Source organism: Jaculus jaculus, chromosome 4, assembly GCF_020740685.1.
Source record: "Jaculus jaculus isolate mJacJac1 chromosome 4, mJacJac1.mat.Y.cur, whole genome shotgun sequence".
NCBI lineage: Eukaryota > Metazoa > Chordata > Mammalia > Rodentia > Dipodidae > Jaculus > Jaculus jaculus.
In genome coordinates, this window is record NC_059105.1 from 84,985,329 (window position 1) to 85,002,331 (window position 17,003).

The following is a 17,003-nucleotide window of genomic DNA, read 5'->3' on the forward strand; positions in this document are numbered from 1 at the left end:
TATTTTTGCAGTTTTTCTAGCTTTTCTTGTTACTGATTCTTAGTTTTATTGCACTCTGATCTGAAAATACACAAGAGATTATTTGTATGTTTCATTTTAGGTAAGAGTTCATTTATGGCCAAGATTGTCATCTATTTTAGAGAGAATTCCATGAAACTATTTTCACTGGTTCAGTCTGTATTTCTTTATTGTTCAGTAGAGAGTATTTATACTTACTCTTATTATTTACCAATTCCTATATGTTTTTTGGTAGCTTTTCCAAGTAATTGGAGTTTCTTTCTTTCTTTCTTTCTTTTTTTTTTTCTTTTACTTTTTCTCTCTTTAATTGGATATTTGTTGACTTGGTAGTCATGAATTGTCTTAGTTTATGCTTTCCCTGAAATGGCCATATTTCTCATCAACTATAACTGATATCTTTGCAGAATATAGCACTTATATTAGACAGTTATTTATTTTCAGGGCTTGAAATACATAATGATGAGAAATCCAAGATTATTTTGATATTTATGATCTATTGGGTGAGCTAGAATATTTCAGACTATGGAGAAGGTTAAGAGACAAGGGAATTTGCTTGCAAGGCCTGCCAACCTGGGTCCAATTACACAGTATCCAAGAAAAGACAGATGCAGAGTGGCACATGCATCTGGACTTGGTTCACTGTGACTGGAGACCCTGGCACAACCATACTCAGGAAAAAAAAAAAATTGCCCAAAAGTATAAATAATATATAAACAAAACAAAAAAAAAGAGAGGGAAAATATGCTGTATTAAAAATGACAGTGAGATGCTGCAGAAATGGCTTAGTGGTTAAGCACTTGCCTCCAAAGCCTAACCACCTGAGTTCTATTTCCCAGTATCCACATAAAGCCAGATGCACGAACTGGAAGTTTATTTGGAGCACCTAGTAGACCTATTCTTTCTATCTCTCTTCAATCTTTCTCAGCCTACAAATAAATGAATAAAAATAAAAATTAAGGGCTGGAGAGATGGCTTAGCAGTTGAATGCTTGCCTGTGAAGCCTAAAGACCCTGGTTCAAGGCTCGATTCCCCAGGACCCAAAGTTGCCAGATGCACAAGGGGGCACATGTGTCTGGAGTTTGCTTGCATAGGCTGGAAGCCCTGGTGCTCCCATTCTCTCTCTCTATCTGGCTCTTTCTCTCTTTGTCTGTTGCTCTCAAATGAATAAAAAATCTAAAAAATAAATAAATAAAAATTAAAGTGAAAATATGAATTTTTCAAAGTGGTTTTGCATAAAATACATAAAACTTTTATTGTGAGCCAGGAGTGGTGGCACACACCTTTAATCCCAACACTCAGGAGGCAGAGGTAGGAGGATCAATGTGAGTTTGAGGCCACCCTGAGATTACATGAATTCCTGGTAAGCCTGAGTGAGAGGGAGACCCTACCTCGAAAAGAAAAAATAAATAAAAAAAAAACCAAAACTTTTATGTGAATTTTATTCTTTTCTTTTCTTTCCTTTCTTTCTTTTTTCTTTTTTTCTTTTCTTTTTTTTTTTTTTTTTTTTTTGAGTTAGGGTCTCATTCTAGCTCAGGCTGACCTGGAATTCACTATGTAGTCTCAGGGTGGCCTGGAACTCATGGAGATCCTCCTACCTCTGCTTCCCAAGTGCTGGGATTCAGGCATGCACCACCACGCCTGCCAGTGAATTATATTCTTTTTCTATCATTTAATAAGTTAAAGCATCTCAGCAATGCCTATGATTACATATTTTGCGGGTGGAGAAATTGAGAAACCTAGGCAGCTTTTGTATCAGTGGTGCAACAGTGAAGTGGTTGCTAATGGTAATTCTTATCCACTGGAACAAGTAAAAAGTAGAAAGAGAACTTAGCTGAGAGATCTCTCAGAGAAGAGACAACAGTCCTGGGCAGGCAGAGGGGAGTTGTATGATGTCTACCCCAATACATTATTGATGGACTTAAAGTGCTTAGCACAGGACCACATAGGTAAGTAGGGAATTAGGAAGGTAACTGGATAAATAGATGATAGATAGGTAGGAATGTAGATGATATATGAGTAGATATATGATACATAGATGACAGAGAGATGATGCATAGATAGATAGATAGATAGATAGATAGATAGATAGATAGATAGATAGATAGATGATAGATAGATAGATAGATAGATAGATAGATAGATAGATAGATAGATATAGAATTTATAATGAGTTGGCTTATGCTATTATGAATGTTGATAAATCATAAGATGTATATATTTGTTCAGGCATATTTGGAACCCAGTAGACTTCATGGTTTATTTCTGACACAAGACCCTGGAAAAGCAGATTAGAATGTGAATATTCTTGTCTGAAGGTGCTACAGTAAAATGGTTCTCTCCTCTGATGTATAGCAGTTTCCTCCAAATTGAAATACCCTCTCATAGAAGGATTCAAGAGTTCTACACATTTGGGACAATTGAAACTGAAAAGGCCATATGGCCACTCCCCAAGGTTATAGTAGTGGTAAACAATTGATGAGGTACAAAGTTTGATCAGTGACACATAAGATTTAAAATTCCCTCTCCTGGGGAGAGGAAAGAAGCTCAGAAGAATCTGGAAGCCAACAAGTCTGGGAAAAGTTGGTAAACTTCCCCTAAAGGTATAAAAAGAGTAGACAACTGCTTGGGAGGAGTCTATGACCAGCTTAGCATCCTGCACTCTCTGAAGTGAGCTCTATAAATACAGCTTCCATGAGACTTCACCTAGGCTGGCATGGGCATTTTGGTGATACAGCTGCCTTTGAGTCATCCATGCTCCTTTTCCCGTAAGCTACTCACTCCTCACCCAGCTCTGTAAATAGACCCAATAAACTCATTGGTTCACCAGAACTAGTTTTGGTACAAGCATACTTTGATCTATCATGTGAGTCCTATCTGAGGTGAATAGTTGCATTTTAATGTCTCTCCAGTGGGGAAAGGAAAGTTTCCTCAACACTTTCACAAGGGGCACTTAGCTGATTTTTGTGTTTTTTGTTTGTTTGTTTGTTTGTTTTGGGAGGGTCTTTATGACTTTATGAGTAGTCTACCCTCATGAGGCAGCCCATGTGCTTTACTCATTGTACTCATTCAAATGTCCATCTCATCCATAAGTTCCTTCATAGAAACACTAAGAATGAGGCTTAACAAAATATTTGAGGATTTTGTTGCATAATCTCATGCATTCAAGTTTACCACCATATTTTCGAAGTTTTTAAAAACTATTCTAATATCTCTTAACATTGATTAACTAGCTCATCATAGTAGAATTATCCCTCAGAAAGGTTATGAAATAATAAACTAAATATGCAAAGTATATGGAAGCATTCTGTAAACTGTTAAACAAGTGTAGTTTTTGTGTGGCTTAACCAAAGAACTTAAAAACATTTGGCCATAGGAAATTTCAAGTTATGAATGGGAGAAGGTTAATTTATATATTTAACAGCCACACTCTGACAATTGTCTAGTTTATGTAGCTACTGTGTCGTATGACACCAGGAGTGTATTCTGTTGTGGACTTTGTAACCTTTACCAACATGTGAAAAACACATAAATTCCATGAAAAAAATAACTATTTAAATTCAGAGAAAGATCTTTGGAATTTCTTAAATGTCAGTTTGACATGTTGGTTTGGACTTTTCCAGTTTTCTCTTTTTAAATCCCTGGAAGAGAAACCAAGTACACCTCAGGCAAGTAGCATCTGGCCCTCGTTCGTGCTGGGGGATGGTTCAGAGAGCCAGGAGGATTGAGCTGTGGGAAGGGCAGGCACCAGGTGCTGTTTACTGTGTTAACAGTTAATAATTACATGGAGAAATTTTGCTCACACTTCTGTTGTATTCTAATTATTTATAGGTCAGGTCTCTAGTTTTGACATACCACTTTCTGCCCTCAAGTCTCTGGAGACGTATGAAAACAGCTGCTGGGAGACAGTAACTTCAGGTCATGGGCTGAGTTAGTTGAATGAAAGTTCTCATGTTTTAGGATATGGTATGCTAGTTACTCCTTCCTAAAGTGACAGCAAAGCTCTTACTGACTATTCCCAAACTATTCTACACAATGACAATTAATACTTTAAGCACAAATGTAATAGCAAAAACATATTTCATTCAATGAAAAAGATTGCTATTTCCATTGCTTGATATGATATAGTTAAATTCAGTCAAATTGTATTTGGAAATATATTCCAGAGTTAGGAAATCTTGAAAGAAAAATATTTGATTAAAACACAGAATCAGGCTCAGAGTTAATGCTACAGTTATCTGGAGAAAAAGGATGAATAAATATGTCTTATCTTCTACATAGTATATATAATTGTGTAATGCACCTTATTTTAACACATAGTATAATGAATGTGCTCACATGAGGTTGATGTACAAGTATGGTTGGAGTTAAACCACCCCGATACCTGGACTTGACGGGTTGTAAGTGCCAGTCTTGTAGCTGAGGAGGACCAAGGTCTCAGTTCAGATTGTCAGAGAGGAAGTTCTTCTTTCCCTCACTCCATTGTTCCATTCATGTCCTCAACATATAGACTGATGTCAGCATCTATGAGAGAGCGACAATATCTACATATATGAGAAGCCTTCACAAACACACTCAGAAATAATATTTAACCAAACATCTGGACATTGTGTAACACAGTCAAGTTGACACTTGGGCATCATGTCATTGGTTATTTGAAAAATCACACATTATATTGTTCTACATCTGCAAACTTTTTGGGCAAGGATAATGGGAAAAGTTGAGAAATTGTTACAATACCAAAATCCAGTAAAAGTAGTCAAAGAGAAAAAAAGTGGCAAATTTTGCATAAAATGATCTTTTATAAAAAGTTAATGTAGAATAAGATAGAATTTCATTTCAAAGAATGACAAAACGGTATTTATTGTTGGACTACCTGAATCTGACCTCATATAGAATAGAAGTTTTCATAAGAAGTGTATAGTATAATGACAAATGAAAGTTATATCATGGGTTGTAAATACTTTTCATTTGATTCTTAAAATATGACAATAAAAAATTACATGAAACATAGATTTATATTAGAAAATTATAGAACAATAATCTATTTAAATATTTTCAACATATATGTACTATTCTAATTTATTTTAGTAGTTAAAAATATTTGTCAGAAAGAAGCCTTACAGAAACACAAGGAAACACTCACAAAGTACCTCCCAGAGTTTTCCACTTGATAGATTATTCTTTGAAAAGCTATTAGCTTATAAAAATTGGGTTTCTTTATGATGTTTTCATAATTTATTTTATTTTCCTTTCCTCCCATTTCTTCCTCTCTGGTATGGTGGCCAGTGATGAAATAATGGTGTAAATTAATATTTTTCCAGCAACTAATGAACATACCAGTTCATCTTGGATGCAATTAAAGCAGTCCTAAAGGGAATATTTATATCTGTAAGTATGCATATTAAAATTTTTGAGAGATCTAAAGATCTAAACAATTAACTTCAGGTTCTAGAAAAATAACCAGAGGCCAGTCCAAACACCAATAAATGCCATAAGTAATTATGATTGGAACAGAAATTGATGAAATGCAGATTAAGAGAAAAAAACACAAGCTAACAAATCAGAGTTGATTCTTTGAAAAAGTTAAGAAGATTGACAAAACACATAAAAAACAAGGTAGAGAAGATCCAAATAAATAAAAGAAAATGGATGAAAATGGACTTATTACAACTAATATCAATGAAATCCAGAAGAACATTAGGGCATACTATCAAAGCTCCCATTTCAATTGGGTCATTAAAGATTAGTAGTGTGTTTCAAATGAATTTGAACATAAATTTCTGAATATATATATATATATATATATATATGTTCAATTTGCATGTAGAAAATTCTAATTATATTTGCTATACAGATTATAAGATACATATGTTTATATAAAAATTAAATTAAAAAATTAATTTACATAAAACATTTATAAAGAGTCCCAGTTCAAAACCAGAAAGCACAGGCTTTAATACTACAATAGATTAGTAGTCCAAGTAGCAAAATTGTGTTGAAAATCAATGAAAGCAGTATAAAATACTTTCAAAGTCCACATACATTTCGATATTATGGCTTTCAGTGGTAAGTTTCAATTAAATAAAAAAACAATGACTATTAGATAATTATTTAACTCATCTAATTGAAATTCTTAAGAGTATTTCATATAAAGAGTTATATATTTATTTATTTATTTGAGAGTGGTAGAGAGAGAAAGAGGCGGAGGGAGAGGCGGGGGGAGAGAATGGGTGCATCAAGGCCTCTAGCCACTGCAAATGAACTACAGATGCATGCACCACCTTGTGCATCTGGCTTACGTGGGTCTGGGGGAATCGAGCCTTGAACCAGGGTCGTTAGGCTTCATAGGCAAGCACTTAACCGTTAAGCCATCTCTCCATCCCAAGAATTATATTAAATAAACAGAATTATCAACTATATTTTATAATAAATATTCTTTTTTTTAAATTTAATTTATTAGTTTTCTTTTCAGTAAATACAGGCAGTTTGGTACCATTGTTTAGGCTCATCTGTGATCTACCCCCTCCCATTGGACCCTCCTTGTTGATGTAAATGGGTCGTGCATTGTGGAGTTAGCCCCCAGTTACTGGTATGATAAATGTCTCTGCAAATCATGACCCAACATGTGACTCTGACATTCTTTTTTTTTTTTTTTGCAGATAATCCCCTGGCTTTAAATAGATATGTATATACAAATATGAACAAACTTAAAAAAATACAAACCCTTGGATCACAAGGGGGCTTCTAGTAGCCTCCTATCCTTCCCCCTCACCCAAGGACAGAGGGTATGAGTCTGCTTTTTAGAAATTATTAATTTTGGCCGTCCTTGCAACAAGCCTGAAATTAGGTTAATTTACCCATAAGGTGAAATTCAGAGGAAACGTTCTGTTTCCACACTGAACTCTGCATCTCCAAAATTAGGGCTACATGCTTTCTGATTCTTTTAGCTAGAATATCAGGATAAGGGGGCAACCCCTGAAATGGGCTAAAATTAGAAACACTCAGTTTAAAAAGGGGCGTGTGTGTCATTTGCTCTAGGAGCAAATGGTAAGATAAAGGCATACAGATCCTAGGGAACACCCAGTTCCCATACCACATAGGAATCTATTGTCCAGCTTAGGTCCAGGACCTATGTTCTTTACTCTAGCCACCCCTACCTATTTCTTTGGTATTGTCAGAAGACAAGATTCAGCTCCTGGGTTCTGGAAAGGAGGGAGAGTGTTTCAGGGACTTCCAATGGGTACTGAGAGAAGAATTTAAATTTTCCCTTTTTAAAATATTTAAAAATAAACAAATCAAACTCCATCCTGTGCTGTACACAGCCCTTTTGACTCCCTGACATTGATTTGAGGAAAGAAGAGAAGGGGTGTCAATGTTGGAAGGGCCTCCTCACTTGCTTCCTCCGCTTCAGTTTGGCTTCTCCCTTGGGTACAGTGCTACTGGGCTTGGAGGCTGCAGTGGCCCCAGGGCCAGGATGAGGAGCTGCAAAGAAGTTCCCATTGGACATTTGCCCTGGGGGTACTTGAAAGATTTGACTCAAGAAATCTTGAAGATCAGCAGGAGGGGCTTCCGGGATGGCTCTCTGCCGACCACTGGTGCCTGGCACCCGAGAACCAAATGAGATGTGATAAGGAACTCTATGGGTATCTGGTGAGATTCCCACACGCTGACATCCAGCCCATTCTATGCTTTCCTTGGCATCGGCTACACATCATAGTATTCATTGCCTCCTTGAGGTCATCTTGCAGCTTGGACAAAAACTCATTCAATGACCTGCTCAGTTCATTCTCTGCCATTCGTTTCATCTCATATTCCTGTCGCCTTTCAGGATTGCTGACAATGTCCCAAGCTGCGTGCAAAACCTTGAAGGCCTCTTCAGCCCGAGGATGATGATTTTTATCAGGATGAACCATCACTGCCAGCTGCCTATAGGCCTTCTTTAGTTCAAGATCTGATGCTGTGGTTTCAACCCCCAGCACATGGAAAGGGTTTAGTTCATCTTCAGGAACACCAGCCATGGTCAAGAGTCGAACCACTTCCTCTTCCGGCTGGCAGTAGCGTCCACTAGCCACAGGTGCATTACCCTATCAGCCCTCTGCTTGACCCAAGGCAATTCCAGCCAAGTCCAGTGAACTAATCTGACCAGCTGCTTCCATGGCCTGCTCTCTCTCAGCAGAGTCAAGCAACGCTGCAAGGCTGGAGAGTCCAGCCAAGAAAAGAGCCAAGTGACCTTATCCCTCCAGCCTAACCAGTCACCCAGTCCCACCACAAACCGCCAGCCCAACTGCAGACAACCCAAAAAGAGGGCAAGAGCCAGGAGCAGGAAAGCACCCAGCAGCCTAAGAAAACGGGTGTACAGTCCTGCCCCACAAGAAAACCCCTGACTGAGACACTGGAACACCACATGTCCCCAGCCCCTCAGTCTCCCTGCCCAGACTCCCACCCAGACTCGAAAAAGGTCCAGATCACTGCCTTTCAGCTGCCTGCATGCATAAATGAGATGGCCACACATTTCCACATACTCCCCCACCAACACCAGCAGTTCAATCAGCCACCAGAAGCCTGCCTGTCCAAGCTGACATAGCTCCTCTGCCCCCCACAATCCCAGGCCTCTGCGCTTATCAGCTTGACTTCGTTTCCGGCCCAGACGATGTCGACCAGGGGACCTGGGATCTCTTCGTCCACCTTCCCGAGTATCCTCCTTGGTCAGAAACCGGTGCCTCTGCCTCGGGGTGGGAGTTTCTTTCCACTGGGCACACGTGAAAAATCATTGGGGAATTTAAGAGGTTCATCATCATCATACTCTTCTTCCAACTCTTCATCTTCCACCAAGGTTGGAGAGGTACAGTGGTGGCAAAAGTTGCTAGAAGAGCCATCTCCTCCCTCAGAGTAAGGCCCTTCAGGGAGTCCAGGAGTTCCCTGGCAGTTACAAGCAGATGGAATGGAAAAACAAGGGTTCCCATCCTCTTGGTACCCAGCCTCGTTCTCTTGAGAGTTCCTGGTCCCCTCCTGATCCCTCTTCTGAAGACGCCTCACTCTGTTCAGGGTCTACTTCTGTAGGTGGTCCTGGACCCCTTGGGGGACCATGGCTTGGATCCGACCAGTGGGCTGGGTTTGGGGGCTGTGTGTACTTAGGGCCGGAGTGCCTCTGTGAGGCAGCCGGTACCATTGGGAGCAGTCCCTGCTGAGTCCCTGAGTCCTGAGAATGAAAGCATTTCAGGGTCCACAGAGGGTCCAGATGTCCTGAAGAAAGCACCACCGCTGTGGTGAGCTCCACACAACCCTCCTTCTCCGGGGTGCTTCTGGGCCATGACCCCGGGGGCTTCCTGAGGATTTTAGGTCACAGCCATCACGGTAAGATCGGATGCCGGCTGGGCAGACGCGGTGAAGGCAATGTACTCAGCCGGGGCGGAAACTCCTCCCCTGGAGCAGCTGGGCCTGAGGCCAGGGGGAGCTACAGAGCAGCTCCCCGGCTCCGCCTCCCGCTCCGCTTCCTCCTTCGGTCCCCTCCGCGGTGCCCGGACTCTGACATTCTTTCCGCCCTCTCTTCCGCAAAATTTCCCTGAGCTATGTTGGGTTCATTTTTGGTCTGCTTCAGAATAAATATTCTTTTGTAAAAACATTTTTTTTACATTTTATATTTATTTATTTGACAGAGAAAGGAGAGAGAGATTGAGAGAGAGAGAATGGATGCACCTGGGCCCCCTGCCACTGTAAACGAGCTCCAGATGCTTGCGCTCCCTTGTGCATCTGGCTAATGTGGGTCCTGGGGAATCAAACCTGGATCCTTTAGCTTTGCAGGCAAATGCCTTAATCGCTAAGCCATCTCTTCAGCCCATAAATATTCTTTAAAAAATTGCTTGTGGAGCTAATCTAATTTAGGAAAACTGTGGAAACATAAATGGAATTTCTAAATCTTTCCAAATACTTTTTAAAATAATTAGCTAACTTTTAATTAATTTTGTTAAGAAGAATCATCAAGTAATCATTATATTTTAATGACTTTTTAATCCTTATACCTTGAATGTCAAACAGCAATGAGGAATTTCAGAGTGAGTGAAGTATTTTGATTCTTCACCTTCCATTATATTTCATTATCACTACTACATAACTTGATAAATCTGTACTTTGCACAGCATTTCCTGGCATATGAGAAAATGATAAACTTAGATATTATTGAATTATTGAAAACACATCACCATTTATGAATCTTTGAACACAAATATCATGTTACTATTGATTAATTTTAAGCTGAGAGTTTAGCTAGAAACTTTGATTTATCTCACTCTTCTACTATTAATAAAAATATAGAGATGAAGAATCTCAAGATTATGTAAAGAATTAGTGGCAAGTAATAGGAAGAGGAAAACTTGGTATTTTTATAGATTTCCTTGATATCAGACATCCAGGCACAGATTTATTTCATCTTCTATCCAATCTCATCCTCTATCTGGATTCCCTTAATAGATGAAGTTGGTGGGAATAAGGACCCACAAAGAAATTCAAGAATTAATAAAATTATATCTAAAAGTAAAAAAAAAAAATAAAAAAATAAAACATTTTGAAGATTTGAGAATCCAATATTTTTTATAGGCAGAATCACACTCTAACCTAGGCTGACCTAGAATTAACTATATAATTCCAGGCTGGACTGGAACTCACAGGGATCTTCCTGCCTTTACCTCCCAAGTGCTAGGATTAAAGGTGTGAGTCACCATGTCTTACCAATATTGTTATTTTTAAATGTGTGTGGTTTTTAAATATTGCATTAACAGTGTTCATTTACAGAAACTCCAATATGGTTCTTCAACTCATTTGTAAGATTATCATTTACAAGCATCTTATTTTTAGCTAAATATGTTAATCAGTCATCATTTCTTGTCAAAACTATTACAAAGCCATAATATAGTGTTTGATTGGCTTTAATTAGAGTTAGTGATATGAAACTTTAAATGAAAAATGAGCATAGTATAGCTACCCTACTACAAAAGATCTTACTGTTCTACAAATTCTTAAATGAAGTAATATATCTTTACAAAAACATACACTATCTAAAATATTTATGCTGTCTACTGAATAGAAGTATATGTTTATTTGCCAAAAAACTTTTATGATTCTACATATTAATTAATATTGTAAAAACCTTATCCAAATTGGATATTTAACCTGTAACTGGGCTTGGCATAAGTGTGTAAATCTCTTCTCTGGGTTCCTCTTAGCACACATGTACAAATTTGTCTGAGTCTCCCTTTCTACTTCTCAGCCTGGTTGGGAAGGGGAGAAATTCTTATTGTTTGTACATGCTTACCTGCCTTGTTTTAGGGTACTTTCTTGCTTTGCTACTTATTTTATCTCTCTTTAAAATTCTAAGTTTTTGTTGATGTTGTTCTTTTTACTTATCTTAATCTTCTCTGACCTCTGTATGTGAGATGTTTTTGTTTAGTCTCACTTGCTTTAACCTCTTCTCCCTCCCCCACCATCTCTTTCTTTCTCTCTCTCTCTCCCCCAGTAGAGGCTTCTCTTCTTAAGATGTGAGGGGAAGACTTCTTCATCCTCCTCCTCTCCAGTGGAAGGGGGAGAACATCTTTTGATTGTGTTTTTCTGATAGCCCTCCTTTTGTATCTTAACTCTCCCTAAAAGAAATATAATAATTCATAAATTACCCTTCTATGAGTCTTCATTTTTAATTCTTTGCTAACTTGGGCAAGAACTCAAAAGTTGGTATCCCTGGGACTGGAAACTACTGAATCTTTATAGAATGTTAAGCCATTAAGTCTGTGATAATGCATTATAACAGTAGAAAAAAAGAGAATAGGGTTTGTAATAGTCTCAAAATTCTCTACCCATTTCCATATCTCTTCTTTCCTAACTGGCCATGCTTCATTAAGGCTTTGGATTCTGAAGCTACATCTCGTTATGGTAATGGAAGTTTGAGAATTATCCTTCCTTGTCCCTGTTTTCTTGTACTAGACTATGGTAACTTAAAATCCCTACCTGCTAGTATTATGGTAATTGGCCAAGCCTATCTGCACCTGAGCAGAGAGGGAAAACAAGTTTGATCCACCATCACCAGTTGACTGACTTTTCCAAGTCTTTTTTTTGTTTTGTTTTGTTTTGTTTTTTTGAGGTAGGGTCTCACTCTAGCCCAGGCTGACCTGGAATTCACTATGAAGTCTCAGGGTGGCCTCGAACTCACAGTGATCCTCCTACCTCTGCCTCCCAAGTGCTGGGATTAAAGGTGTGCGCCACCACGCCCGGCTTTTCCAAGTCTTATGTCTCAAAGGAGATCAACAGAGCATCTACTGAAGTCTCTAGTCAACACCCCCCCCCTCACACACACACACACATACACTCAACACTGCATGAAGGGCAAAACAGTAAAGGTCTTAAAAACACTTTTCTCCTTCCCTAAGTTAGTTTGAAACTCCATTACATTTTCCTATTTGCTCCTGGTTCAGGGTCCCATTCCCTCTTGCTCCGAACATCACCACTCTTGCTGGAATTAAATAAACTGTTGGACTCAAGTACAAATCACAGTTGTCTACTGCAAAGCTGAACCTAAACAGGGATCACTGCAAATTGTTAGGTCAGGACAAAATGGAGTAACTGAGAACAGCAAGAGGGTGACAGAGATACATAGAAGTGGGTCATCCACATTCCCAAAGGGACCACCCATCCATTATCCCTTCCTTGCCTAACAGTGCACCAGGTCTAGTTTTCCTGCTCTCTTATCTCCCAGGTCACCTGGTGGCTGTTGTGGTCTCACACCCTATTTGAAATGGGTAATATAAAGAACAAAGGAGTTCTTTTCCCTTCCTCACTTTCCCCTAACTGAAGAGCTCTATAAATCCCACTATCTGTAATCTCAAAGTTGGCTATGCTCTGCTCTTGAGAGTTAGTCCTGGCAGCTTGTGTTTTTCTTGAAGAAAAGTTTCCATCTTTGCCTCAGAGTGGTCTCTGTGGTTTTGGTCACTCCTGAACCTTACATGCTGAACCTAACAGGGATCACTGCAAATGGCGTCATTTTTTTTTTCCCCTGGTACTAATTTCAAGACTTTCAGTTTTTGGGGGGACCCAGCCCAAATTTAAAGAATACTAACTCCTGGAATTTTCTATCCAGAAGTGGGCAAACTGCTTCAAGAAACAAAGCCTGGGAAATAGACTAGCATTTTTTGTGGGAGAACTGCTTTTAGTAGCAGCCTGACAGAGGCAAAAACTGAAAGAAATTCTACTTTAAGCATTTAGTAAGCCATCTTCACCTGCTATTACTGCTATTCTGATATTACTGTGGCTGTTACTTCCTCTGCATATGAGTACTCATTGGCATTTTTATTGAACAGGTATTAGGAGACAGAAATTACCTAGGCAATTAGAGTAACCTAACTACAAAAGTGAATAGGTTTTTTTTTTGATTATAAGCATGGAGAACCTGGATTTTTGTGTTATCTCTTTTCTCCTCCAGAAAATATTAAGTTAATACCCTTCCTAAAGGACAGAGACCTTGACCCCTACCTAAGATTTCTAGAAATATTGCCCCATTTTACAGAGAGATGTGAAATTGTGTCTTTGTCATCGTCATATCATGTAGAAACTTATGTGATGGTTAAGTACTGTGGTCAACTTGATCTGATTAGGTAAATGCAGACATTTCTCCTGGTTCCATCTCAGAGGTTGCTTTCAGAAAGGGTTGACTAAAGCAAGAAGTGTTTCTTTCAGAGTGAGCTCTTCCTCCCTAATGGCCAGCCCTCCTGGTGGTGGGCTTTATGATAGGAAGCTCTGAGAGGAAATCTCTGTTCTTCTGCCTGGCTGTTCATCCTACTTCTGGTGAGTGCCTTCCTTTGTATGCACATCTACCCTTTTGGCTATCCTTCATCTGCATTGGAACTGCAATTCTTTAGCCTTCCAGCATGGACTGAAGACTACCAACTCTCCAGAAATCCTCGAGACCTTCAGTGTTGGATTGAGAGTGCTGAGGCATCCATTCAAATGGACTGACAGCTACCTGGTTCCTTGACTCTGAAGCCTGCAGACTGCTATTGTTTCCTTTTAATACAATTAATTCTATTGTATCTGTTCCTCTAGAGAACCTTGACTAATACAACCTGTAAAATTGATCTTCCTCACATAGAAACCTGTGCCCTTTCCCATAAAATACCCTGGTCTGAGTCTTGCCTCTTGTCTCTCTAGGGAAGAGCTCTGCCATCTTCTCTTATGGGACTTCTGAAACTACCCCTTGCCTACCTGGGCAAGAGCCTGCCTTGCTTGCTTCTCTTACATTGTTCTGAGCTAAAACATCCCTTCTATTATAGCTCTCCCTCTTTAAAATCTAAACTATAATAAAATCTCTCTGAACCTTATTCAGAGATCTATGGATTAATCCATTCATCAAATTCATAAGACAAGAATCCACAAACATCCCAAATTATGAGTACCTGAGAGTATATTGGTACATTGGCAGTGGAATCCCCAGATTTATATATCACAGGCAAAAAAACAGTATTATAAAACCAGTATAAATATACAATACATTACAAGAGCAAACTGTAATGAACTTTTCATTTATGTTAATCAATAAACATTTGTTAAAGGAAGAGATTTAGTGGTATGACCTGCTGGATTCTCCTGATCCAGAACACACATACACTCTGACCAGAAATGCATTACTTTAAGGCCACCTAATGTCTTCAACCAATCTGTGCTATTAGTTACTAAGCTTATTGTCTTCAGCAGTTCTTAAGTATATATATGTATGCATATGTATATATGCATATATATACATTTGCTCTGACTCAAGAATGCATTCAGTTCACTGTGCAAAATGGGCATATAGCACAGCTTAAGCTTAATCAGAATTTCTAGGGCTGGAGAGATTGCATAGTGGTTAAGGCACTTGCCTGCAGAGCCTAAGGATCCAGGTTCAACTCCCCAGAACCGAAGTAAGACAGATGCACATGACAGCACATGTGTCTGGAGTTCGGTTGCAGTGGCTGGAAGTCCTGGCATGCCCATTCTCTCTCTCTTTCTCATAAATAAATTAAAATAAAATAAAATATATTTTTAAGGATTAGTAAGCATTTCTAAACATGCCTTGTCAGTATTAGTCACCTGTGGAATTTAAGGCAAAGGTACACCAAGGCAGAGGAAACCTAGTTACATTGCTTTAAGTAGGGTTTCATAGCTGTAAGATTAACTTTTAGGCAAGTTACAAGTAAATATTCTAGCATCTCATAGCAATAATCTCAGAAATGTTATTTTTAAGGTCCACAAGAAGTATGCCCACAGTCCTTTCCCATATATCTTACTCATATTTCATTCTTAAAGTTTATTACATCTGTTTATTCTTATAGTTCATTCCTACACAGACTTTTCTTTATGACTTTGTTTTTTGTATTTTTATTGCACTTGTATATGATGTAGGATTTTGGGGCTCATAGGTAAGGTGGATAGAATTTATGTACCCCATAGACTAAAGTTTTTTAACATTATCTCTGTATATTTATTTTGGAATCAAGAAGCCATTAGTGAAAATACCTACACGAAACAGTTCTTCTATTATGCTTAGTGTTTTCTTGCTCTGTAAATGTGAGGGACAACTTTAACCACAATTATTAAAAATTAAAGTCCTAGCTGGGTGTGGTAGCACTTGCCTTTAGTCTGAGCACTCATGAGGCAGAGATAGGAGAATCACTCTGTGTTCAAGGCCACCCCGAGACTACATATTGAATTCCAGGTCAGCCTGAGCTACACTAAGACCCTATCTCCAAAACCCAAAAAATAAATGAATAAAAACGTCTTTTAGCCAGGCGTGGTGGCGCACACCTTTAATCCCAGCACTCGGGAGGCAGAGGTAGGAGGATTGCTGTAAGTTCAAGGCCATCCTGAGACTCCATAGTGAATTCCAGGTCAGCCTGGGCTAGAGTGAGACCCTACCTCAAAAAAAAAAAAAAAAAAAAAAAGTCTTTTATTTTTTCTCCTGAGTGAAAATAACAAGCTTTGAAAACCTTTGCAATCCCTTTTCAGTTATTTAAAATTTTTAAATATGAAACACTTCATGATTTTGTATGTCATTCTTACATGGGAATGCTAATCTTCTCTGTATCATTCCAAGTTTAGTATATGTGCTGCCAAAGACAGCACTCACTTATTTTTTCAATTTATTTTTTATTAGATATGGACATACTTAGTATATAAACAACACATGTTGGTACCATCATTTCTTTCATCCCTTCCCCTTTTCAGAAGAGGCCTTCCATAATGGGGATGCAGGTCAAACCCATGGGGATTGCAGGTCCTGTATTGTGGAGGCAGCAGTCAGTGATGGTGAAGAGGCAATGTCTCTGTGCATAATTTCCCAACCTGTAGCTCTAACACTCTTTCCACCCCCTCTTCCACAAAATTACCTAGGCCATGTTAAGCGCATTTAACATCTACTTTAGTGATGGATTCTTACGAGTTTCTGGATCTCAGCTTTGGTAGGTGTTGAGTGTCCTCAGTGTCTATCTCCTTCACCCTTTTGCTGATATCAGGTTCACCAAGAGAACAATCTCCTTGCTCATTTCCCCAATTCCTTTGTGATTATAGCTGGGGATGGGGTGAAGTGCACTGGGTCGGTCATTTATCTCCTCAGGTCCAGCTCCCATCTGAAAACGAGAAGCAGAATCTCCAACAGAGTGAAGTCATCACTGGTTAATGGAATAACCATTATTAATTTAGAGAGAATATAAAGGTTTGGACCCTCTTATAGCCCAAGATTCTTGGGAGTTTGTCATTGCAAAGCAAAAATCATTATGTGGATATGATTCTGACTTGTTTCCCAGTTGCAGATATATGTTTCTTTTCCATGGAGTAGATATGTCAGCCAATCCAAAGGACTGTGAGTTGTTCAGACATATATTGGCCACTTTCTTTCAGTAACTCATGTAGTGCCTTCTAGCACTACATGGGCTAATTGTCTGGGGACTGGTTCTCTTCCAGATTCCAACAAG

At 38.9% G+C, this 17,003-nt stretch overlaps 1 non-coding gene and 1 pseudogene across 1 annotated transcript; both read right to left on the reverse strand.

The window, feature by feature from the left end:
* Window positions 1–7,259: 7,259 nt before the first annotated feature.
* Window positions 7,260–9,402, reverse strand: LOC123460019 (annotated as a pseudogene).
* A 6,649-nt stretch (window positions 9,403–16,051) lies between these two features.
* LOC123460442 lies at window positions 16,052–16,155 on the reverse strand. Its single transcript, XR_006637005.1, has one exon. It is a non-coding gene; the product is annotated as a U6 spliceosomal RNA (small nuclear RNA).
* Between the last annotated feature and the right edge of the window lie 848 nt (window positions 16,156–17,003).